Source organism: Crinia signifera, chromosome 6 (assembly GCF_055691185.1).
Source record: "Crinia signifera chromosome 6, ASM5569118v1, whole genome shotgun sequence".
NCBI lineage: Eukaryota > Metazoa > Chordata > Amphibia > Anura > Myobatrachidae > Crinia > Crinia signifera.
Window position 1 is genome coordinate 17,197,990 of NC_139222.1, and position 27,316 is coordinate 17,225,305.

Consider the following 27,316-nt stretch of genomic DNA (forward strand, 5'->3'; position numbering starts at 1 on the left):
TTGTTTAAGAGAGAGAAAACCTAGATGGTTAGTTTGTTACAGGGTCTGCATTCCATCCTGCACAATTAAAGGGTTTGTAAAGTTATAGGAGAAGGGTGATGTGTTTTATGTTTGCTGGATTCCTGTAGTATTATTAATTAGATTTTCATGTCGCCTGGACTTAGAGATAAATCCCCAACTAATAGAAGCAGAAGGTGAGAGAGATTACATTTATACATAGTGACTGTAAGATGTGTGTGATTTTATATATTTAATTAGGGGGAAGATCTGTGTGATATTACGGTAGAGGATATAGAGGGAGAAAAAGAGATGGATCAGCAGTGTAAGGAGGAGGAAATCCCTACAGACACCAGCACAGGTGAGTAATAATCACATATATACCATGTCCTTAGTCACTGCGTGTCTCTTACAGATGGTCCAGTAACAGAGATACCCCAGAGAGATCTCCCCGTCCTCTGTATTCCCAGGATAATCACATATATACAATGTCCTCAGTCACTGTGTGTCTCCTACAGATGGACCCAGTAACAGGGATACCACAGAGAGATGTCCCCGTCCTCTGTATTCCCAGGATAATCACATATATACCATGTCCTCAGTCACTGCGTGTCTCCTACAGATGGGCCCAGTACCAGAGATACCCCAGAGAGATGTCCCCGTCCTCTGTATTCCCAGGATAATCACATATATACAATGTCCTCAGTCACTGCGTGTCTCCTACAGATGGGCCCAGTAAGAGGGATACCACAGAGAGATGTCCCCGTCCTCTGTATTACCAGGATAATCACATATATACAATGTCCTCAGTCACTGCGTGTCTCCTACAGATGCTCCCAGTAACAGGGATACCCCAGAGAGATGTCCCCGTCCTCTATATTCCCAGGATAATCACATATATACCATGTCCTCAGTCACTGTGTGTCTCCTACAGATGGGGCCAGTAACGGAGATACCCCAGAGAGATGTCCCCGTCCTCTGTATTCCCAGGATAATCACATATATACCATGTCCTCAGTCACTGTGTGTCTCCTACAGATGGGGCCAGTAACGGAGATACCCCAGAGAGATGTCCCCGTCCTCTGTATTCCCAGGATAATCACATATATACCATGTCCTCAGTCACTGTGTGTCTCCTACAGATGGGCCCAGTAACAGAGATCCCCCAGAGAGATGTCCCCGTCCTCTCTATTCCCAGGATAATCACATATATACCATGTCCTCAGTCACTGCGTGTCTCCTACAGATGGGCCCAGTAACAGAGATACCCCAGAGAGATGTCCTCGTCCTCTGTATTCCCAGGATAATCACATGTATACCATGTTCTCAGTCACTGTGTGTCTCCTACAGATGGGCCCAGTAACAGGAATACCCCAGAGAGATGTCCCCGTCCTCTGTATTATTCCCAGGATAATCACAAATACACCATGTCCTCAGTCACTGCGTGTCTCCTACAGATGGGCCCAGTAACAGAGATACCCCAGAGAGATGTCCCCGTCCTCTGTATTCCCAGGATAATCACATATATACCATGTCCTCAGTCACTGCGTGTCTCCTACAGATGGGGCCAGTAACAGAGATACCCCAGAGAGATGTCCCCGTCCTCTGTATTCCCAGGATAATCACATATATACAATGTCCTCAGTCACTGTGTGTCTCCTACAGATGGGCCCAGTAACAGAGATACCCCAGAGAGATGTCCCCATCCTCTGTATTCCCAGGATAATCACATATATACAATGTCCTCAGTCACTGTGTGTCTCCTACAGATGGGGCCAGTAACAGAGATACCCCAGAGAGATGTCCCCGTCCTCTGTATTCCCAGGATAATCACATATATACAATGTCCTCAGTCACTGCGTGTCTCCTACAGATGGGGCCAGTAACAGAGATACCCCAGAGAGATGTCCCCGTCCTCTGTATTCCCAGGATAATCACATATATACAATGTCCTCAGTCACTGCGTGTCACCTACTGATGGGCCCAGTAACAGAGATACCCCAGAGAGATGTCCCCGTCCTCTGTATTCCCAGGATAATCACATATACACAATGTCCTCAGTCACTGTGTGTCTCCTACAGATGGGCCCAGTAACAGAGATACCCCAGAGAGATGTCCCCGTCCTCTGTATTCCCAGGATAATCACATATATACCATGTCCTCAGTCACTGCGTGTCTCCTACAGATGGGCCCAGTAACAGGAATACCACAGAGAGATGTCCCAGTCCTCTGTATTCCCAGGATAATCACATATATACCATGTCCTCAGTCACTGCGTGTCTCCTACAGATGGGCCCCGTAACAGAGATACCCCAGAGAGATGTCCCCGTCCTCTGTATTCCCAGGATAATCAGATATATACCATGTACTCAGTCACTGCGTGTCTCCTACAGATGGGCCCAGTAACAGAGATACCCCAGAAAGATGTCCCCGTCCTCTGTATTCCCAGGATAATCACATATATACAATGTCCTCAGTCACTGTGTGTCTCCTACAGATGGGCCCAGTAACAGAGATACCCCAGAGAGATGTCCCCGTCCTCTGTATTCCCAGCACCGTACAGAGGAGACTCACAGGACCCCACAGGAGGATCAGGTAGGTGGGATTTACCGCAGTGAGTTCTCACTATATGATCTGTAGAGAAGCTGTGTGTGTCTCATACACTAATATATTACCGTTGTTATTTAGGGTGGAGGCCTGACTGATATTAAGGTAGAAGGAGAAGAAGAGACGGATGTGACTGATATTAAGGTAGAAGATACAGAGAGAGAAGAGATGGATGTAAGAGGTGACCAGCAGTGTAAGGAGGTGGAAATCCCTACAGATATCAGCACAGGTGAGTCATTATAACTTATTACAAAGAGTCACATATTCTCCTTATTCTGTCACTACAGCAGCCTCTTATCCTGCACCCTCCTCTGTCACTACAGCAGCCTCTTATCCCGCACCCTCCTCTGTCACTACAGCAGCCTCTTATCCCGCACCCTCCTCTGTCACTACAGCAGCCTCTTATCCTACACCCTCCTCTGTCACTACAGCGGCCTCTTATCCCGCAGCCTTCTCTGTCACTACAGCGGCCTCTTATCCCGCACCCTCCTCTGTCACTACAGCAGCCTCTTATCCCACACCCTCCTCTGTCACTACAGCAGCCTCTTATCCTGCACCATCCTCTGTCACTACAGCAGCCTCTTATCCCGCACCCTCCTCTGTCACTACAGCGGCCTCTTATCCTGCACCCTCCTCTGTCACTACAGCGGCCTCTTATCCCGCACCCTCCTCTGTCACTACAGCGGCCTCTTATCCTGCACCCTCCTCTGTCACTACAGCGGCCTCTTATCCTGCACCCTCCTCTGTCACTACAGCGGCCTCTTATCCAACACCCTCCTCTGTCACTACAGTGGCCTCTTATCCTGCACCCTCCTCTGTCACTACAGCGGCCTCTTATCCCGCACCCTCCTCTGTCACTACAGCGGCCTCTTATCCCGCACCCTCCTCTGTCACTACATCGGCCTCTTATCCCGCACCCTCCTCTGTCACTACAGCGGCCTCTTATCCCGCACCCTCCTCTGTCACTACAGCAGCCTCTTATCCCGCACCCTCCTCTGTCACTACAGCAGCCTCATATCCCGCACCCTCTTCTGTCACTACAGCGGCCTCTTATCCCGCACCCTCCTCTGTCACTACAGCGGCCTCTTATCCTGCACCCTCCTCTGTCACTTCAGCAGCTTCTTATCCCGCACCCTCCTCTGTCACTACAGCAGCCTCTTATCCCGCACCCTCCTCTGTCACTACAGCAGCCTTTTATCCTGCACCCTCCTCTGTCACTACAGCAGCCTCTTATCCTGCACCCTCCTGTGTCACTACAGCGGCCTCTTATCCCGCACCCTCCTCTGTCACTACAGCAGCCTCTTATCCTGCCCCCTCCTCTGTCACTACAGCAGCCTCTTATCCCGCACCCTTCTCTGTCACTACAGCAGCCTCTTATCCTGCACCCTCCTCTGTCACTACAGCGGCCTCTTATCCTGCACCCTCCTCTGTCAGTACAGCGGCCTCTTATCCTGCACCCTCCTCTGTCACTACAGCGGCCTTTTATCCCGCACCCTCCTCTGTCACTACAGCAGCCTCTTATCCTGCACCCTTCTCTGTCACTACAGCGGCCTCTTATCCCGCACCCTGCTCTGTCACTACAGCGGCCTCTTATCCCGCACCCTGCTCTGTCACTACAGCGGCCTCTTATCCTGCACCCTCCTCTGTCACTACAGCAGCCTCTTATCCTGCACCCTTCTCTGTCACTACAGCAGCCTCTTATCCCGCACCCTCCTCTGTCACTACATCAGCCTCTTATCCTGCACCCTCCTCTGTCACTACAGCGGCCTCTTATCCCGCACCCTGCTCTGTCACTACAGCGGCCTCTTATCCCGCACCCTCCTCTGTCACTACAGCGGCCTCTTATCCTGCACCCTCCTCTGTCACTACAGCAGCCTCTTATACCGCACCCTCATCATGCAGATATAAGGGGGGAAATTTACCAAAATGGATTCGTAAAAAATAGGTGTATTCGTAGGCAGAAATACACCTATTTTTTTACACATTTGTATTTTTGGGATTTACAATCCCGAAAATACAACAATTCGTATTCCTAATGATGGGACATTCGTATTTGTATTTACAAATACGAATGTCTACACCATCGATAGAATACGACAGAAATCACCATTCAAAAGAATGGTGGTTCCTGATGTACTAACCAGCCGTACTGATAATACGGCTGCTAAGTGGTGTGAAACACCCACGCAAATACGACAGGAAAATACACCTTGATTGTCCTGTCGTATTTGCTTTAAGCCTGCACGGATCAGTCAGATCCATGCAGGCTTTAGTGTAAAAAAATTGAAATAAATATAAAAAAAAAAACCAGCGTGGGGTCCCCCCCCACAGCTGTAACCAGCACCAGGCTGACGGAGCCGGGGCCGGTAATTAAAAATCAGGGAACCCGACAAATAGGGGTTCCACGATTTTTAACAACCAGCCCCAGGCTCCAGGTCCGGGGCTGGTTCCCAAAATACGGGGGACAAAATGACTAGGGGTCCCCCGTATTTTAAGAACCAGCCCCAGGCCAAACCAGCCAGCAGGGTAATGTCACAGCCGGGGGGAGACTTTTTATACAAGTCCCCCCGGCCAAAACATTAACCCTACCGACCAGTCAGCCTGGCCAGGGGCCCTGGGGGAGTGGGGACCCCCCCAATAAAGGGGTCCCCCTCTAGGACTTACCTGACCAGGCTGAAGCCTGGTGCTGTCCTCGATGCCCCTGGGCGGTGGGCATCGAGCTGATAGTGGTGTAAAAATTAGAATAATCTATTGTCTAATACTGGGGCACTATGAGTCCCAGCAAGCCTCCTCCGCAAGCTGGGACTTGGAGAACCACAAGTCCCAGCCTGCGGGGCATTAAAGGGCCCGCTGGGTCTTGTAGTTCCACAGTATTAAAAATAGTAAAATAAAACACACTGACACACACTTAAAATAAAACTTTAATACATCCAAAGCCCTTACATACTGATACTTACCTATCTTCTTCCCGTAGGTAGCCCTGGTCCTGATGTCCTGTGTCGTCTTCTGGTCCATGTCGACGTCGCTGTCCATGTCGGCGATGGCGTCGGCGTCCGGAGTCTGACTAAATCCATGTGGGAACCTATGGAAGGAAACCATACTCACCTGTCCCAGCGTGACGTAGTCCAGGTAAGGGTCTTTGCAAAAAAACAAACCGACACGCGAAACCAGACCGGACAGCAGAGAGCCGCACGGTGTTTGTGTACATTGTGCAGCTCCGCCTCCCGAATGCCACTATTGGCCGCCTTGCGGCCTAGCGGCCAATCAGGAGCCGCTAGGCCGCAAGGCGGCCAATAGCGGCATTCGGGAGGCGGAGCCGCACGATGTACACAAACACCGTGCGGCTCAGCTGTCCATCTGGTTTCGGGGTGTCGGTTTGTTTTTTTGCAAAGACCCTTACCTGGACTACGTCACGCTGGGACAGGTGAGTATGGTTTCCTTCCATAGGTTCCCACATGGATTTAGTCAGACTCCGGACGCCGACGCCATCGCCGACATGGACAGCGACGTCGACATGGACCAGAAGACGACACAGGACATCAGGACCAGGGCTACCTACGGGAAGAAGATAGGTAAGTATCAGTATGTAAGGGCTTTGGATGTATTAAAGTTTTATTTTAAGTGTGTGTCAGTGTGTTTTATTTTACTATTTTTAATACTGTGAAACTACAAGACCCAGCGGGCCCTTTAATGCCCCGCAGGCTGGGACTTGTGGTTCTCCAAGTCCCAGCTTGCGGGGGAGGCTTGCTGGGACTCATAGTGCCCCAGTATTAGACAATAGATTATTCTATTTTTTACACCACTATCAGCTCGATGCCCACCGCCCAGGGGCATCGAGGACAGCACCAGGCTTCAGCCTGGTCAGGTAAGTCCTGGAGGGGGGGGGACCCCTTTATTGAGGGGGTCCCCACTCCCCCAGGGCCCCTGGCCAGGCTGACTGGTCGGTAGAGTTAATGTTTTGGCCACTGGACCTTATATAATAAGTGTCCCCCCGGCTGTGACATTACCCTGCTGGCTGGTTTGGCCTGGGGCTAGTTCTTGAAATACGGGGGACCCCTAGTCATTTTGTCCCCCGTATTTTGGGAACCAGCCCCGGACCTGGAGCCTGGGGCTGGTTGTTAAAAATCGGGGAACCCCTATTTGTCGGGTTCCCTGATTTTTAATTACCGGCCCCGGCTCCTTCAGCCTGGTGCTGGTTAAGGCTGTGGGGGGGACCCCACGCTGTTTTTTTTTTTTTCTGTTTTGATTCTGTGCTGCTGGGCGGTCTTCATACAGATATAATATCCCTGGTTACAGTATGTATAGGGGGCCACAGATTCTGTGCTGCCGGGCGATCATCATACAGATATAATATCCCTGGTTACAGTATGTATACGGTGCCACAGATCCTGTGCTGCCGGGCGGTCATCATACAGATATAATATCCCTGGTTACAGTATGTATAGGGTGCCACAGATTCTGTGCTGCCGGGCGGTCATCATACAGATATAATATCCCTGGTTACAGTATGTATAGGGGGCCACAGATTCTGTGCTGCCGGGCGGTCATCATACAGATATAATATCCCTGGTTACAGTATGTATAGGGTGCCACAGATTCTGTGCTGCTGGGCGGTCATCATACAGATATAATATCCCTGGTTACAGTATGTATAAGGTGCCACAGATTCTGTGCTGCTGGGCGGTCATCATACAGATATAATATCCCTGGTTACAGTATGTATAGGGTGCCACAGATTCTGTGCTGCTGGGCGGTCATCATACAGATATAATATCCCTGGTTACAGTATGTATAGGGGGCCACAGATCCTGTGCTGCCGGGCGGTCATCATACAGATATAATATCCCTGGTTACAGTATGTATAGGGTGCCACAGATTCTGTGCCGCTGTGTGGTCATCATACAGATATAATATCCCTGGTTACAGTATGTATAGGGTGCCGCAGATTCTGTGCTGCTGGGCAGTCATCATACAGATATAATATCCCTGGTTAAAGTATGTATAGGGGGCCACAGATTCTGTGCTGCTGGGCGGTCATTATACAGATATAATATCCCCGGTTACAGTATGTATAGGGTGCCACAGATTCTGTGCTGCTGGGCTGTCATCATACAGATATAATATCCCTGGTTACAGTATGTATAGGGTGCCACAGATTCTGTGCTGCTGGGCGGTCATCATACAGATATAATATCCCTGGTTACAGTATGTATAGGGTGCCACAGATCCTGTGCTGCTGGGCGGTCATCATACAGATATAATATCCCTGGTTACAGTATGTATAGGGTGCCACAGATTCTGTGCTGCTGGGCGGTCATCATACAGATATAATATCCCTGGTTACAGTATGTATAGGGTGCCACAGATTCTGTGCTGCTGGGCGGTCATCATACAGATATCATATCCCTGGTTACAGTATGTATAGGGTGCCACAGATTCTGTGCTGTTGGGTGGTCATCATACAGATATAATATCCCTGGTTACAGTATGTATCGGGTGCCACAGATTCTGTGCTGCTGGGCGGTCATCATACAGATATAATATCCCTGGTTACTGTATGTATAGGGTGCCACAGATTCCGTGCTGCTTGGCGGTCATCATACATATATAATATCCCTGGTTACTGTATGTATAGGGTGCCACAGATTCTGTGCTACTGGGCGGTCATCATACAGATATAATATCCCTGGTTACAGTATGTATAGGGTGCCACAGATTCTGTGCTGCTGGGCGGTCTTCATACAGATATAATATCCCTGGTTACAGTATGTATAGGGTGCCACAGATTCCGTGCTGCTTGGCGGTCATCATACAAATATAATATCCCTGGTTACAGTATGTATAGGGTGCCACAGATTCCGTGCTGCTTGGCGGTCATCATACAGATATAATATCCCTGGTTACAGTATGTATAGGGTGCCACAGATTCCGTGCTGCTGGGCGGTCATCATACAGATATAATACCCCTGGTTACAGTGTGTATAGGGTGCCACAGATTCTGTGCTGCTGGGCGGTCATCATACAGATATAATATCCCTGGTTACAGTATGTATAGGGTGCCACAGATTCTGTGCTGCTGGCCGGTCATCATACAGATATAATATCCCTGGTTACAGTATGTATAGGGTGCCACAGATTCTGTGCTGCTGGGCGGTCATCATACAGATATAATATCCCTGGTTACAGTATGTATAGGGTGCCACAGATTCTGTGCTGCTGGGCAGTTATAATGCAGATATAATATCCCGGGTTAGAGTATGTATAGGGTGCCACAGATTCTGTGCTGCCGTGCAGTCATCATACAGATATAATATCCCTGGTTACAGTATGTATAGGGTGCCACAGATTCTGTGCTGCTGGGCGGTCATCATACAGATATAATATCCCTGGTTACAGTATGTATAGGGTGCCACAGATTCAGTGCTGCTGGGCGGTCATCATACAGATATAATACCCCTGGTTACAGTATGTATAGGGTGCCACAGATCCTGTGCTGCCGGGCGGTCATCATACAGATATAATATCCCTGGTTACAGTATGTATAGGGTGCCACAGATTCTGTGCTGCTGGGCGGTCATCATACAGATATAATATCCCTGGTTACAGTATGTATAGGGTGCCACAGATTCTGTGCTGCTGGGCAGTTATAATGCAGATATAATATCCCGGGTTAGAGTATGTATAGGGTGCCACAGATTCTGTGCTGCTGGGCGGTCATCATACAGATATAATATCCCTGGTTACAGTATGTATAGGGTGCCACAGATTCTGTGCTGCTGGGCAGTTATAATGCAGATATAATATCCCGGGTTAGAGTATGTATAGGGAGCCACAGATTCTGTGCTGCTGGGCAGTCATCATACAGATATAATATCCCTGGTTACAGTATGTATAGGGTGCCACAGATCCTGTGCTGCTGGGCGGTCATCATACAGATATAATATCCCTGGTTACAGTATGTATAGGGAGCCACAGATTCTGTGCTGCTGGGCGGTCATCATACAGATATAATATCCCTGGTTACAGTATGTATAGGGTGCCACAGATCCTGTGCTGCTGGGCGGTCATCATACAGATATAATATCCCCGGTTACAGTATGTATAGGGTGCCACAGATTCTGTGCTGCTGGGCGGTCATCATACAGATATAATATCCCTGGTTACAGTATGTATAGGGTGCCACAGATTCTGTGCTGCTGGGCGGTCATCATACAGATATAATATCCCCGGTTACAGAATGTATAGGGTGTTGCAGATTCTGTGCTGCTGGGCGGTCATCATGCAGATATAATATCCCTGGTTACAGTATGTATAGGGTGCCACAGATTCTGTGCTGCTGGGCGGTCATCATACAGATATAATATCCCTGGTTACAGTATGTATAGGGTGCCACAGATTCTGTGCTGCTGGGCGGTCATCATACAGATATAATATCCCCGGTTACAGTATGTATAGGGTGCCACAGATTCTGTGCTGCTGGGCGGTCATCATACAGATATAATATCCCTGGTTACAGTATGTATAGGGGGCCACAGATTCCGTGCTGCTGGGCGGTCATCATACAGATATAATATCCCTGGTTACAGTATGTATAGGGGGCCACAGATTCTGTGCTGCTGGGCGGTCATCATACAGATATAATATCCCTGGTTACAGTATGTATAGGGTGCCACAGATTCTGTGCTGCTTGGCGGTCATCATACAGATATAATCTCCCTGGTTACAGTATGTATAGGGGGCCACAGATTCTGTGCTGCTGGGCGGTCGTCATACAGATATAATATCCCTGGTTACAGTATGTATAGGGGGCCACAGATTCTGTGCTGCCGGGCGGTCATCATACTTATATAATATCCCTGGTTACAGTATGTATAGGGGGCCACAGATTCTGTGCTGCCGGGCGGTCATCATACTTATATAATATCCCTGGTTACAGTATGTATAGGGTGCCACAGATTCTGTGCTGCTGGGCGGTCATCATACAGATATAATATCCCTGGTTACAGTATGTATAGGGTGCCACAGATTCTGTGCTGCTGGGCGGTCATCATACAGATATAATATCCCTGGTTACAGTATGTATAGGGGGCCACAGATCCTGTGCTGCCGGGCGGTCATCATACAGATATAATATCCCTGGTTACAGTATGTATAGGGTGCCACAGATTCTGTGCTGCTGGGCGGTCATCATACAGATATAATATCCCCGGTTACTGTATGTATAGGGTGCCACAGATTCTGTGCCGCTGTGTGGTCATCATACAGATATAATATCCCTGGTTACAGTATGTATAGGGTGCCGCAGATTCTGTGCTGCTGGGCAGTCATCATACAGATATAATATCCCTGGTTAAAGTATGTATAGGGGGCCACAGATTCTGTGCTGCTGGGCGGTCATTATACAGATATAATATCCCCGGTTACAGTATGTATAGGGTGCCACAGATTCTGTGCTGCTGGGCTGTCATCATACAGATATAATATCCCTGGTTACAGTATGTATAGGGTGCCACAGATTCTGTGCTGCTGGGCGGTCATCATACAGATATAATATCCCTGGTTACAGTATGTATAGGGTGCCACAGATCCTGTGCTGCTGGGCGGTCATCATACAGATATAATATCCCTGGTTACAGTATGTATAGGGTGCCACAGATTCTGTGCTGCTGGGCGGTCATCATACAGATATAATATCCCTGGTTACAGTATGTATAGGGTGCCACAGATTCTGTGCTGCTGGGCGGTCATCATACAGATATAATATCCCTGGTTACAGTATGTATAGGGTGCCACAGATTCTGTGCTGTTGGGTGGTCATCATACAGATATAATATCCCTGGTTACAGTATGTATCGGGTGCCACAGATTCTGTGCTGCTGGGCTGTCATCATACAGATATAATATCCCTGGTTACTGTATGTATAGGGTGCCACAGATTCCGTGCTGCTTGGCGGTCATCATACATATATAATATCCCTGGTTACTGTATGTATAGGGTGCCACAGATTCTGTGCTACTGGGCGGTCATCATACAGATATAATATCCCTGGTTACAGTATGTATAGGGTGCCACAGATTCTGTGCTGCTGGGCGGTCTTCATACAGATATAATATCCCTGGTTACAGTATGTATAGGGTGCCACAGATTCCGTGCTGCTTGGCGGTCATCATACAAATATAATATCCCTGGTTACAGTATGTATAGGGTGCCACAGATTCCGTGCTGCTTGGCGGTCATCATACAGATATAATATCCCTGGTTACAGTATGTATAGGGTGCCACAGATTCCGTGCTGCTGGGCGGTCATCATACAGATATAATACCCCTGGTTACAGTATGTATAGGGTGCCACAGATTCTGTGCTGCTGGGCGGTCATCATACAGATATAATATACCTGGTTACAGTATGTATAGGGTGCCACAGATTCTGTGCTGCTGGCCGGTCATCATACAGATATAATATCCCTGGTTACAGTATGTATAGGGTGCCACAGATTCTGTGCTGCTGGGCGGTCATCATACAGATATAATATCCCTGGTTACAGTATGTATAGGGTGCCAAAGATTCTGTGCTGCTGGGCAGTTATAATGCAGATATAATATCCCGGGTTAGAGTATGTATAGGGTGCCACAGATTCTGTGCTGCCGTGCAGTCATCATACAGATATAATATCCCTGGTTACAGTATGTATAGGGTGCCACAGATTCTGTGCTGCTGGGCGGTCATCATACAGATATAATATCCCTGGTTACAGTATGTATAGGGTGCCACAGATTCCGTGCTGCTGGGCGGTCATCATACAGATATAATACCCCTGGTTACAGTATGTATAGGGTGCCACAGATCCTGTGCTGCCGGGCGGTCATCATACAGATATAATATCCCTGGTTACAGTATGTATAGGGTGCCACAGATTCTGTGCTGCTGGGCGGTCATCATACAGATATAATATCCCTGGTTACAGTATGTATAGGGTGCCACAGATTCTGTGCTGCTGGGCAGTTATAATGCAGATATAATATCCCGGGTTAGAGTATGTATAGGGTGCCACAGATTCTGTGCTGCTGGGCGGTCATCATACAGATATAATATCCCTGGTTACAGTATGTATAGGGTGCCACAGATTCTGTGCTGCTGGGCAGTTATAATGCAGATATAATATCCCGGGTTAGAGTATGTATAGGGAGCCACAGATTCTGTGCTGCTGGGCAGTCATCATACAGATATAATATCCCTGGTTACAGTATGTATAGGGTGCCACAGATCCTGTGCTGCTGGGCGGTCATCATACAGATATAATATCCCTGGTTACAGTATGTATAGGGAGCCACAGATTCTGTGCTGCTGGGCGGTCATCATACAGATATAATATCCCTGGTTACAGTATGTATAGGGTGCCACAGATCCTGTGCTGCTGGGCGGTCATCATACAGATATAATATCCCCGGTTACAGTATGTATAGGGTGCCACAGATTCTGTGCTGCTGGGCGGTCATCATACAGATATAATATCCCTGGTTACAGTATGTATAGGGTGCCACAGATTCTGTGCTGCTGGGCGGTCATCATACAGATATAATATCCCCGGTTACAGTATGTATAGGGTGCCGCAGATTCTGTGCTGCTGGGCGGTCATCATGCAGATATAATATCCCTGGTTACAGTATGTATAGGGTGCCACAGATTCTGTGCTGCTGGGCGGTCATCATACAGATATAATATCCCTGGTTACAGTATGTATAGGGTGCCACAGATTCTGTGCTGCTGGGCGGTCATCATACAGATATAATATCCCCGGTTACAGTATGTATAGGGTGCCACAGATTCTGTGCTGCTGGGCGGTCATCATACAGATATAATATCCCTGGTTACAGTATGTATAGGGGGCCACAGATTCCGTGCTGCTGGGCGGTCATCATACAGATATAATATCCCTGGTTACAGTATGTATAGGGGGCCACAGATTCTGTGCTGCTGGGCGGTCATCATACAGATATAATATCCCTGGTTACAGTATGTATAGGGTGCCACAGATTCTGTGCTGCTTGGCGGTCATCATACAGATATAATCTCCCTGGTTACAGTATGTATAGGGGGCCACAGATTCTGTGCTGCTGGGCGGTCGTCATACAGATATAATATCCCTGGTTACAGTATGTATAGGGGGCCACAGATTCTGTGCTGCCGGGCGGTCATCATACTTATATAATATCCCTGGTTACAGTATGTATAGGGTGCCACAGATTCTGTGCTGCTGGGCTGTCATCATACAGATATAATATCCCTGGTTACAGTATGTATAGGGTGCCACAGATTCTGTGCTGCTGGGCGGTCATCATACAGATATAATATCCCTGGTTACAGTATGTATAGGGTGCCACAGATTCTGTGCTGCTGGGCGGTCATCATACAGATATATATATCCCTGGTTACAGTATGTATAGGGTGCCGCAGATTCTGTGCTGCTGGGCGGTCATCATACTGATATAATATCCCTGGTAACCATGGGATGTAGTCAGGTCCAAGGCATCCCAGAAGACCTCAGTACATCTTCAAGAGCCCACTAGGATACATTACTCAGTACACTGCCTGAACATATTAATATGCACAATCCAAGGGAGGGATCTCTGTGTCACCAGGATGGACTCAGCGAAAAGGATCCGAAAGGTAAGTTCTTAGAAAAATCCTTTTACTTCTTCCTACTTCATGGCAGCCATACCATTGGGTTTTAACCCCTCCTCCTCCTTCTAGACAGGTACATTTTTTGCCTAGGATCTGCCCTCACCCAGCGGCGGCTCGTACCTTATTGGGGAGGGGGGCCTCCTTTCCCGTTCTGGTCCCGGTGCCTGTGCTGTGATGAGTGACAGGCGCCGGGACTGGCGCATGCGCAGTACACACTTGTACCGTGCATGCAGCCAAATTGTTGCTTGGGCAACAGCCCATAGAAGCAATCTTGGTCCCAGCGCCTGTACAATGTAAGTTACAGGCACCGAGACCAGCACGTGCACAGTACCTATATAGGTAACACTTCCCAATGGGACTGCCTTTGTGACTGGCAGGTCGAACTTCCAATAGGAAGTCACTGCCAGTCACAGTGAAGCCAGTGCAGTCTCACAGGCTGCATCTGGCTTCACTACAGTGGCGGATTTTACCTGGGGGGGCTGCAGCCCTGCAGCCCATAGGTAAAATCCGCCACTGTTCACCACTTATATAAGCATGCTCCACCCAGTTACCCTCAGTCTTTTTCCTGTCTCCTCTGGAGAGCTAGGTATAGGTTTGTTGTTTTTACTCACGGTAGGCAAGTTGCTGCTGTGGCTGGACGGTAGATGGGGTTGGCGGCGCCTTACCCAGTTTGTCAGCCCTGGCCAGAGGTTGGACTTGGATTGGAACCTGTGCTGCAGTGTCCCTCCTTCATTCTACCTGGATGGTAGTGGAGCGGAGGACGGCCGGGAGAGGCATGCAGGAGCTGGACACGTGTGCCGGGCATTTCCGGATGTACGTCAGGTAACGTCGGGCGGGAGGCCTTACATTGCACGCAGCAGCGTCCTGCACTCCACGTGACGCACTTCCGGCGCGACGGAGAACTGTGTGTCCGAATATGTGTGGGTCACTCAGCAGCTGCATGCGTTCCACATGACGCCCTTCCGGGTGCGCGGTGGCGTCCTGTGTGCTATTTAGGAACGTGGGAGTTGTTTGTAGCTGCAGTCGTGAGACATGTCGGTGGAAAGGGAAGATGCCTTTGTTGCTAAGAGTAATACTCTGCTGTCCAGGTAGGTCCTCTCTGAGGACTGGGTTTTTACTTATTGTGCCTTATTTCAGTTAGGTAGTTTTTCTTTTATTGTTTTTATTTTAGTGTGCCGCCCGGCCCTAAGAAAAAAACATTCATCTAACACTTGCCTCTCATGTGATACAGTGTTTACGGCTATAGAGGAAGAGAATGTCTGCAAGGACTGTTCTAAGGATATTAATCCTGGATTGGATGCACCCTTACAAACATCTGATTTAATGAATTGGATGAAAAAGACTTTCCTTTCTAAGGAGGAATTTCCTAACAGTGGAAGGAGGTCTAGATCTCAAACCAGTATTGATCATGACCTGGATACCTATTCCCAAGTATGTATGTCTGAAGATGACGGGTCTCTTTCTGATACTGAGTCAGGAGAGATTCTGGGAGAAGACCATTCATTTAAGCTTGATTTGGTTTAAATGGTTTTAAAGAAGTTGTATAAAACGATCAATTATAAAGAGGCGGTTAAAGATACCTTGTTTGAAGACAGGTCAAAAAAGGGTAGATGCTTTCCTGTACACAAAGTAGTAAAGGAATGGATTAATGCAGATAAATATGTTGGCAGCTTCAAAAGAGTGGATAGGATGTACCCCATTCAAGATGAGGAGTTTCGCAAGTGGTGCTCTATCCCTAAAGTTGATGCGGCGGTAGCCAAAATTACTACAAAAGCTACCATTCCTGTACAAGATGGGGCATCCCTTAAGGACGCTATGGAGAAGAAGATGGAGAGTGCATTCAAGAGGCTTCACATTTCTAGTTCTATAGCATTCAAATCTGGCGTAGCTATTGCCTCTGTATCCAGAGCACTCCGATTATGGTGTTCGTCCTTACAGGAGGATGTTCGTGAGAGAGTCTCTAGAGAGCAGATTAGTAAAAATCTGGATTCTATTCTAGTGGCCTTTGACCACATGTCTGAGGCCTCTCTAGATATGTTGGATTTGTCTGCAAAATCAATGACATCTGGTATTCTAGCTAGAAGAGCTTTATGGGTGAAAGCCTGGGCGGCAGATACTCATTCTAAAAACCGACTGGTAACCTTGCCATTTGAAGGTGCATGTTTGTTTGGAGGAAAACTAGATGCCGTTATACAAAAAGTTTCTAGTGGTATATCAGTCAGACTGCCACAAGACAAGAGGGGTGAACTCCCTGAATATTCTTCCAGACAAGCGAGAAGTTACAGACCAGGGCGTCTGTTTAGGGATAGATACTCTTCCGAACCAAGGGCACTTTTTTTACCAATCTGGGAGAAGAGGGTCCCAAAGATAGTGACGTGTTCAAACCGGGGTAACGGGTCCAGTGGCAGGAAGACTCAGGAAGTTTGCAACAACCTTGGCCCACACAATTCAGGACATGTGGGCACTGGAAGTAGTGACCCTCGGTTACCAGTTAGTGTGGTCAAGCCAACTGTAAACAGATTTTTAATTTAAAAAATTCCAATGTTTCTGGAAGAAAGTTTAGCTCTGGATCAGAGTGTAAGGGAGCTGGTCAATTCCAAGGCAGTGGAAAGAGTTCCAAGATCTGAAGAGTTCCAAGATCTGAGATTTAATCAGAAAGATATGGAAGAGGAAATTCCATATGGAGACAATGAAAACCATTCTCTTAGGAAAAAAGAAGGAAGATAATTTAGTCTCAGTCGATCTGAAAGATGCATATTTCCACATTTCGATAAGAATTACAGACAGAAAATACCTCAGTTTTGCATAAGGGGGGCTCATTTCCAATTCACCTGCCTCCGATTTGGTCTTACGTCTTAATTACACCCCAAGGGTGTTTACCAAAGTACTGGTGACATATCTCAGGAATAGAGGTATAGCAGTATGGGCCTTCCTAGACAATTTACTGATCACAGGAAGCTCGAAAGAAGAGGCTTCAGCGGCAGCAGAAAGTGTAATGCTATGTCTGCAAGACCATGGCTGGTTAATCAGCTGGAAGAAAAGTCATCTAGATCCAGTGCAGATGGTTCAGTTTCTAGTAGTCTTGGATTCAAGAAAATTCCAGATTTCATTGTCCAAGGAAAGATGCGAAAAAAATTAAAACGTTGATCTCCTTGGTGCAGTCTCAAGATCAGATACAGTTAAGAACGGCATCAAATCTGTTAGGGATGATGTCTTCAACTATAGACATAGTGCCGTGGGCGAGATGAAGGATGCGTCCATTTCAGATGGAAATGATAAAATATGCCCTGAAACCAATTTCCTATTGGGTGAAAGTTTTGCAAGGAGTAAAAGAGTCCCCAAATTGGTGGGCCAGCGAGGGCTTGCCTCTGAGGGCTACATCTTTATAAAATCTGCAATTTCTAATTCTCACGACAGATGCAAGTTCGTTCAGATGGGGGCTCGTATGCAGACAAAATCCTGTCAAGTAATTTGGTCTCTAATAGAAAGTCAAATGTCGTCCAATCAAAGAGAATTAAGAACAGTATGGCTAGCAATACGTTGATTCCACACAAACTCCCATCTAAGAATATTTTCAGAAAATGTAGCCACGGTCACGTGCATAAACAAACAAGGGGGTACAAGAAGCCGAGTACTCCTAAAAGAGATGGAAAATATAATGACTTGCGCAGAAGGTCTTCTAAAGTCTCTATCAGCCTTCTACGTTCCGGGAAAGGACAACTTTATAGCAGATTTCTTAAGCAGAAACCAAGTTTTTCCGGGAGAATAGGAACTGGAGAAATCCTTGTTCCATCAAGTAATCAGGAGGTTCGGCACGCCAGAAATAGATCTGATGGCATCTTCCTGCAACACGAAGCTTCCACAATTCTTCTCAAAGGACAGAATCTAGGGGTCCGCAGGAGTATATGCTCTGTCCCAGAGATGGGATTTCAATCTAGCATACATATTTCCTCAATTTGCTCTAATTCCCAGAGTTCTCAAAAAGTTCAGAGAAGAGAAAGCCCAGGTGGTAATTCTACTTCCATATTGGCCACGAAGACCGTGGTTTCCTCTCATGCAGACAATGACAGTGGAGTATCCAATGCAATTGCCAGTTCATCCAAGGATGATACATCAGGGGCTGCTCCGTTGCGCGGATCCTCAAAAACTAAATTTAACGGCTTGGAAGTTGAGCGGAGAATATTAAAGAACAAAGGGTTGTCACCAAAGGTAGTGAAGGTTCTATTACAAGCCAGGAAAAAGGTATCTTCAAAAGCTTACTATAGAATTTGGGAATTTTTTTCCAGATGGACAGAAGATAAATGTCATGCCCCTACGGCTGGTATTCCACATATTTTGCAGTTTTTATGTGATGGATTCTCAAAAGGATTGGTGGTAGCCACGCTTAAAGTGCATATCTTAACTCTTAGTGTATTCTTGGATAAAAGATTGTCAGACAATGAACTCATATAGGTTCTGTCAGGCTATTAACAGGATGAGGCCTCAAGTCAGCTCAATTGTTCCCCAATGGGACCTCAACTTGGTATTAAATGTCCTTATGTCACCACCGTTTGAGCCGTTGGATAGGATCAAGTTGAATTTCCTAACATGGAAAATTGTTTTCCTGGTTGCAGTCATTTTGGCTAAAAGAGTTAGTGAGCTTCAGGCGCTATGGGCCCAGGAACCTTACCTGAAATTCTTTCCAGATAGATTGGTACATATAAACTAATCCTCTATTTCTTCCAAAAGTGGTGTCCTCTTTTCATATCAATCAAGAAATAATTCTGCCATCTTTTTATCCAGAACCAAAGAATTCAGGGGAAGAAAGATTACATACTTTATATATTGTTAGAGCTGTTTCTATTTATTTGAAAAGAGTTGAGCGTTTCAGGAAAACCAAGTCTTTCTTTGTCATTCCGATGGGAGGCAAGAAAGGATTGTGTCCATCGAAGCAGACCATTTCCAGATGGGTAAAGGAAATTATATCATTTGCATACAAGAAAGTGGGAAGAGAAGTTCCGTATGATTAAAGCACATTTTACGAGAGCAATGGCAGTGTCCTGGGCAAAAGAGGCCGAGGGTATCCGTCAAGGAGATCTGTGTGGCAGCAACATGGTCTTTGATGCATACATTTATGAAACATTGCGCCCTGGATGTGAATTGGAAACATTTCGGAGAGCGTATTCTGAGCCATGTAATGGCCTGAGGTATTGTAGCCAACCTGTTAATATGCTTTGGTATGTCCCAATGTTATGGCTTCCATGAAGTAGGAAGACGTAAATAGCGGATTATACTTACAATAATGCCTTTTCTTCAGAATACTTCATGGCAGCCTATGATTTCCCACCCTCTTCTGTGTTTTTTGCTAGGATCAAGGAAGGAGACATTCTAAGACTGAGGGTAACAAGGTGGAGCATGCTTATATAAGTGGTGAGGGCAGATCCTAGACAAAAAACGTACCTGTCTAGAAGGAGGAGGAGGGGTTAAAACAAATGTTATGGCTGCTATGAAGTATACAGAAGAAAAGGACTTATCGTAAGTATATTCCGAAGAAAAGGACTTATCGTAAGTATAATTTTCTCTATCGTCCATCCTGGTGACACAGCTAAACATTGGACGTTTAATAGCAGGTCCTTTGGGAGGGTATGCTCGGGTCCGCAGCACGCAAGACTTCGCCCAAACGAAGCGCCCTCCAACGCGAACTCATGGAAACTGTAAAATCTGGTAAATGTGTGAACAGAGGACCAGGTCGCAGCCCTGCATAACTGCTCTGCTAAAGCCCCGTGACGCACAGCCTAAGAAGAAGCAACCGATCTCGTGGGGTATGGGCATTAACTCTAGCTGGAACCAGTCTACCGACCTTTGTGTAGGCAAAGGCAATCATTGACCTAAGCCACCTAGCAATGGTTTGTTGGAGGCTGGCCACCCTTTCTTATGTACGTCAGAAAACACCAGCAGTGTATCTGTCTTAAGAAAAGGTTTAACTCTGTCCAAATACACGCGCAAGGCGTGAACCACCTCTAACCTTGCCAACCTGTCTTTATTTCTAGCCTCCTCAGGAGGACTAAACACTGGGAGAACAATCTCCTGGTTCAAATCAAAATCCGAGACCACCTTTCATAAAAACTTAGCAACCATCCGCAAGATGGCCCTATCTTCCTGAAATACCAGAAAAGTAGGCTAACAATTCTGATACTCACCTAGCTGATGCAATTTCTAGTAATAAAGTTAGAATGATGTCAGAAACTTAATGTCAGCAGACCTCATTGGTTCGAAGGGTGGCTTCTGTAATACTAAAACTACCAGGGGAAAGGTCCCACGGAGCCACCGGCTGACGATAAGGTGGCTTGTAGAAAGGTTTGTTCTTCTGGGAGAAGAGCCAATCTCTTCTGAAAGAAAATCGATAAGGCTGATAGCTGCACTTTTAAAGACTTGATGCTTAGTCCTGCTGAAAATTCATCCTGAAGGAAATCCAGGAGCCTAGCCAGCCTAAACCGTGACGTGTGAACTTTCTGTCGTTCACACCATCTGACATATATCTTCCAGACTCTATGATAATTAGCTGAAGAAACTGGTTTCCTAGCCTTCAGCATAGTCTGAATGACCGCACCTGAAAACCCCTTATTTTTCAACAAGGCGGTTTCAAAATCCAGGCCATCGAATTCACCCGAACAAGATCCTAATGAAAGAATGGACATTGTCTTAGCAGATTCATACCCAACGGGAGCCGCCATGGTGGCACTATCGATAACCGAAGTATGTCCGAGTACCAAGCCCTCCTGGGCCAATCTGGTGCTATCAGAATGAACTGGATCTTCTGTTTTATTTTCTTCAGCACTCGAGGCAACATGGGAAATGGAGTAAAGATATAAGCCAGTTGGAAACTCCAAGGCACAGTCATGGCATTCACTGCCCAAGCCATCGGATCCCTGCTTCTGGAGCAAAACCGTGGAACCTGACAATTGTGTCGAGATGCTATTAAATCCATTTGGGGAAGCCCCCAGCATTCTGTCAACTCCTGAAACACCTCTGGGTGTAAAGACCACTCCCCTTCCTGCAAGTCAGTTCTGCTGAGAAAATCCGCTTCCACATTCCGGATCCCCGTAATGAATATAGCAGACCGAGCCGGATCATGAAGTTTCACCCACTTTAGTATCTGCGACACCTCCCGCATAGCCATCCGGCTGCAAGTGCCGCCCTGATGATTTACATATGCCTCAGCCGTGGTATTGTGTGACTGGATTCTTACCGGTGAATTCTTCAACATGTCCTCTGCTTATTGGAGTGCCCTCAGTATCGCCCTGAGCTCCCAATGCATTTATCGGAAGAGACGACTCTGACACCTCAGGAGTACTTTGAAAGAAACCTATATATGAGGAGTTGTATACAGTTGGTGTAAGCATCCGTGTGAGCACTTATTGTGGTCTATCTGTACGTGTGACTTTTGTGAATAAGTCTAAAGAAAGCGTTATATGTTTTCACAATCCTGAATGAATGTAAGCTTGATGTAAGCAAGTTTTTAAGTCTGCACTGGGGTGACCCTATAAGATCAATAAAGACAACACCACCTGGAAGGGGAAGACCTATATCCCCCATCTCAGAATAATTTTGATCCGAGACCTACTATACTATATATGGTTTTCTCTTTTTTTCCTCTCTTTATGATCCACCTTGAGGAACAAAGAACTAAAAAGAAAGAATAACACAAAGGGCGAACTTTACAAAGAGGGGACTGTTACATTGTTTGGATCCCAGGTGATAAGAGCGCCATTAAAGGGCCATCCATTTTGTGTTTTTGTGTTTCCGTGAGCATTGAGTTGGGCGGCACACCTACACCGTCCCCAACCACACAGCCGGGAAACAGGGACACAAGAGAGCCGGGCGCTGTGCATGGAAAGGACTCTCCCATGCCAAAGCACCAGAACTGCCATTTCACAGCTCGGCCGCGGACACAGCACGCCAAGATGGCGACTGCGCATTCCTCCCCTGGCGTGCTTGGGACCTCAGCAGTGGCATCAAGATCACCAAGGCAGCAGCAACAACAGACAGACCTCTTGCATACACCACTGGCAGCCCCATCTTCTCCTGCGCCCAGATAGCCTTAAACGGGGGAGTGATGGAGGGGACACGGACATGGACACTGTGGCATACCAGGACACGGTGCAGGCTATTAAAGCCAATATAGGCCCCATGTTTAGGGAACAGGCTGAATCTTTCAAACACAGCTTTGCTGAACTAAAGGGGCATATGTCACAGCTTTCCAAGAGGGTCTCCCAGAATGAATCATAGTTGGGGACAGTTTTTCATGAGGTGCAGGATCTCAAGGCCCATAATGATGACCTTCAGAAATCTGTCTACGCACTGACAAACACGGTCGAAGACCTTGAAAATCGGTCAAGAAGGAATAATTTGAGATTGGTGGGGCTCCCGGAGTCACTTAAGGGACCCACGCTAGAACAGTAAAGAGAATTGAATAGTTAAATCAGGCATGATATATAGACACCTATTAATAATATAATAATACAACCCTGATGAAAAGACAATTACATATAGTAAAAATAAATATCAGATAAATCCTCCAGAGGAGATAAAAAAAACATACAAAAAGAAGATTCCTGATCATTTATGATATTGTTAATTCCACAGCAACTCCAGTCAGATAAAATGGAATTACTGGCAGCTCAACAAGAAGTGATTAGGTTGCAGTTCATGTAGAAGCTTATAAGCAAACAAAAGGACTATCCTTAGTTTAAATTGTGAAAATTCATGCAACAAGAAGTAGTTTAGAATTAGGTTGCAGTTCATGCAGAAAGAACAATCCTTAGTTTATATGGAAAGAATAAAACAATTCATTCAGCAGGCTTGTAAATTTGCTAGTAAGCATAAAGCAGAGGCTGTTAGTAGTTAGTTCCGCCCACTTGGGCTATCGTGGCTTCAGTTTGATGCCAACAGATAAATATCAGGCTTATAGTTAACACTTTTTGTATGAAAAAGCTGTAGTCCCAGCAGCCTTAGACACTTTCTAGTGTTCATTCTAGCACCCGCCATATTTGAAAACCCATGCAGTTCCTCTTCCCTGCCTGGGGTGTCGTTGTCTGCTGTGGTATTTTTAGCACAGGCCTGGTTTGCTTATCAGTGCTGATCTATAGACCACACTGTGCTAAAACCTCTACAGCAGACAGTGACACCCCAGGCAGGGAAGAGGAACTGCATGGGTTTTCAAATATAGCGGGTGCTAGAATGAAGACTAACTTTCTGTAGCATAGGTACAGGTGGCCACTTGTTATTTGGAAATATTCCTGGGCTCCAGATTCCTGGTTCACAGCTTTACTCTGGTTAACACTCCAGATAGCTCATCTCAGGGTCCGCCCACCGGAAGGGTAATCTCCTGTGTATATGAAACTGGTACCGAAAAACACTGACCCGACGCATTTATCCATCTATAAAAGTCTCAGCGGCTTCCTATCCCTGAGGAATAAGCTGAGTTCTTATAGGCGGAGAAACGCGTAAGCGCTATCCATGAGGAAGCCGCTGAGATTTTATATGCGGAGGTACGTGTAAGACCTAGCCTCGGGGAAGCCGCTGAGATTTTATAGGCGGAGAAACGCGTTGGTCAGTGTTTTTTTTGGTACCAGTTTCATAGATACAGGGTTTAACTCTTATAGTACCTCCGGCGCCCTCACCCGAACTCGTTGTCCCCCTTCTTTCACAATTTAAAATTAACGCCCATTCCATTAAGTAGTTGGGATTAATATTCCCGCTCTAAATGTCTCTCAGTTGTATAGATGCAACTTTGATCATATAATTGCTGGTGTTTTGAGACAGCTTGAAGCATGAAGATCCCTTCCTCTCTCGTTGCTGGGGAGGGCGGCGGTATTGCAATCTATTGTGTTTCCAAAGATATCATATTGTATGCAAATGATCCTTATTAGTTTATACAGCTTTTTTTACATTTCTATGGTTGGACAAAAAACTCTGTATTTTTAGAGTGTGTGTGCTTGTGTATATATATATATATATATATATATATATATATATATATATATATATAGATACAGAAGTACCAACACACTCGCCATTCCTAGGAATGGGGTGCAAACAGCACCCACATCCCAGGGTGGGGTGCGGTGGCCTGTGACCACACACTCTAGTAAATACAAACACAGGGGACCCAGCACTCACTACAACAAACTAACTCACCTTAACATTCAAATAATCAATAAATAAATAATGGGGTTTTAGTTCATGAATTGATCAATGCATTTAAGCTTGCAGCCCATCGCCAAGGGACCCCATTTCACTGCAATATATATATATATATATATATATATATTATTGCAAAAGGGGGGAGGGGTTTCAGAGGGTGCTTTTGATAGTAAAACAATCACTTTATGTTGACATCAACATTTAATATAAAATGTACAAACATATAAAAAGCCCATAACAGGGTATCAAATGTACACAAGTGGTGAACAATTGTATGTAGGTACAACTCGGTTCAGTTCAGGTGATCTTTTTGGTCGAAAACAAAGACCAACGCGTTTCGTCATGTCATGACTTCATCAGGGGCAGAAAATGCAACCGACAATAACTGTAAGTCATAACAGTACAAATTGAGTGATCTACTCACAATCATAATAAAGTACAAATTAAAAAATACAGAAGGCAAGAACAGAGATGGAGATGGGGGAGAAGAACAATAACCAAGATGGGTGTATCACCTATGTTATATAATGAGTATCCCAAAACACCACATGGTGGTATAAAATACATATATAATATATACATATAATATATATAATATACATATATAATATATATGTTGTGCCCGGTGGCGTCCCTCCACTTTATGCTGGGTGTTCAGTGAAGTAACTTAAGAAGCTGGTACCGTCCGCTAAAACAGCGTTCAGCTGTGTAGACAGGTACAGAACCGTTGGTATACATCTGCCTGCTGTGTCATTTTTTTGCCTGAGTGACACTGCATCCCCATAATGCTACATATATATATATATATATCTAGATAGGCAGAGGGGGGCCTGGGAATACTGCATTTAGACGCCTATACCCAATCAGTTTTTTTACACTACATTTTAGACTGCTGAATTGCTACACACCCCTAAATCCACCTTGCCTGCTTTGGCTATGCAGGATATCTTATTTACTCACACATACTTAGCGTGGTTAGCCATAAACAAAAAATTGGGGCATAGGCAGGTGTGACGCGCTACATTACTTTCTGGGGTGACCACTAATTTTTTCCCGCGATCACTTAATGCCACATATCTGACCTGGAAATCTAGGGGGATCTCAGCCAACAGGGATGTGTTCGACCCTGGGGGGGGGGATTTGTTACCCTTTCAAGATTTGGGTTCTAAAGAAATTAGCAATAAAGACTTTTTTTATGTACTTACAAATAAGGCATTTTTTTATTTTGTTCCACTGGCCTATATAGACTCTGATATATATATATATATATATATATATATATATATATATATATATATATATATTCTTATGCAGATTAGCTCCGGTGCCAGGACCATATAAATTTTAGACAGAAAGCACTTACCCCCCTCTTGCTGGAGAAGGACAGAGGCTGACACACGGATGATAGTTGAAGAAAGGAAAACGTTTATTGTACAATCATATTGCACAAAAATGACAGCTGTACACCTGACAGCTGTTTCAACTGCGTACTCGCAGTTTTCATCAGAGATGAAGCACACAGAAATGGAGCCTGTTTAAAAAAACATGCATATTACGCCAAAAGTTATGTTAATGAGGACAACCAGACCTCCACTGACGTTAGCAATACATCAGCAGTAGTGAGTGACAGTGGGAGGGGAGCGCATAATAGGGTAACCCCGGAGTCTCAGCATAGCGACGGCTCCGGGATTCCCTTGTGCACTAAGCGGTACTATGCGGCGGCTGTCATTAGCGGTACAGACGCGCCGCTGGTGAACCCGGCGCTGTGTGGGGACTAAGAGTGACTCTGATATATATATATATATATATATATATATATATATATATATATAGATATCCAGAGAAAAAGGGGGATGTATGGCACCACCTGTGTTTCTGGACTAATAAATAACCTAGTAGTATGGTTATGATAGGTAACCTTTCTAAAAGGGAGGGGGGGGGGGGTAGTCAGCTGGTCCTTTAAGGAGAAACACCTTGGTAAGGGGTGTAAATACAAATAGCAGCAAAATTGGATAAAGGAAAATAGCGTCTACCTATATAAGAAGCGTATCCAGTTGTAAAAAACAAAGGATTTTTATTCAAGTACACAGTACTAGTTAAAAGAGCAAACAATGGGTAAAAATAGAAAAAACACTTATACGTAAAATATGCGAAATATTATAAAAAGGCCTACAAAAGAATTCGCTATATAAAAAAAGGGGGTGAAGGGGGAGGGAGATAAAGCTGTAATAAGTAAATAAAACAGGATTAAGGAGAAAAAAACGTTTTCTTAAAAGCTGAAGTGGAGTGTCACTTATCTAATAGGGAGGAGTCAGCAGGCTGTATCCAACGCGTTTCGTCGTAGAGACTTCATCAAGGGGTGAGGGAGGTGAGTGCCTGGAGCTCTATTTATACTGTATAGGTATGATGGACATAATTGTGAGGTCACTTCCTCTGGGATGTGCCTATCGTTTCTAAAGTGGGCAGAATCGTGAATAACTGTCTATGATCTAACTAGATGTTTATGTGGCACGACCCTGATGCTTACTGTCTAAAGCATAGTTGTTAAAAGACACATTAAGTAGCAGAAATAAAGTTAATAACGATCGTGGGTACAATGCCCCACTTCCGGTGGGCGGACGTTACTTCCGCCCCGCTTCCTGTGTACAGTGTTGTTAAAAGTATGTTCACTTTCCGCCACTCGTCGGCGGAAGTGTATGCATGCCCCACTTCCTTCTTGTAGTGGGCTGCTTCTCATTCGTTGTTGCGAGTGACAATCATTGTTCAGCCGGGCACTTGGGTTTTTGCTCTGTGTATTCGGATATGTTGTCTCCCGGCGGCGGCCATTTTGTGGGGGGTTTTCA

The 27,316-nt window shown here is 45.9% G+C and overlaps 1 protein-coding gene and 1 pseudogene across 4 annotated transcripts in view; one reads left to right on the forward strand and one right to left on the reverse strand.

Moving 5' to 3' along the window:
- LOC146010005 (uncharacterized) overlaps positions 1 to 27,316 on the reverse strand; it is a 730,148-nt gene that overhangs the window by 389,657 nt on the left and 313,175 nt on the right. The gene's annotated exons all lie outside the window — the stretch shown is intronic.
- Positions 1 to 27,316, forward strand: part of LOC146010016 (uncharacterized) — a 49,718-nt pseudogene that overhangs the window by 1,334 nt on the left and 21,068 nt on the right. Inside the window, exons 2-4 of the transcript XR_014444715.1 lie at positions 259 to 358; positions 2,495 to 2,592; positions 2,686 to 2,833. The product of XR_014444715.1 is annotated as an uncharacterized LOC146010016 (transcript). The remainder of the gene's footprint in view (positions 1 to 258; positions 359 to 2,494; positions 2,593 to 2,685; positions 2,834 to 27,316) is intronic.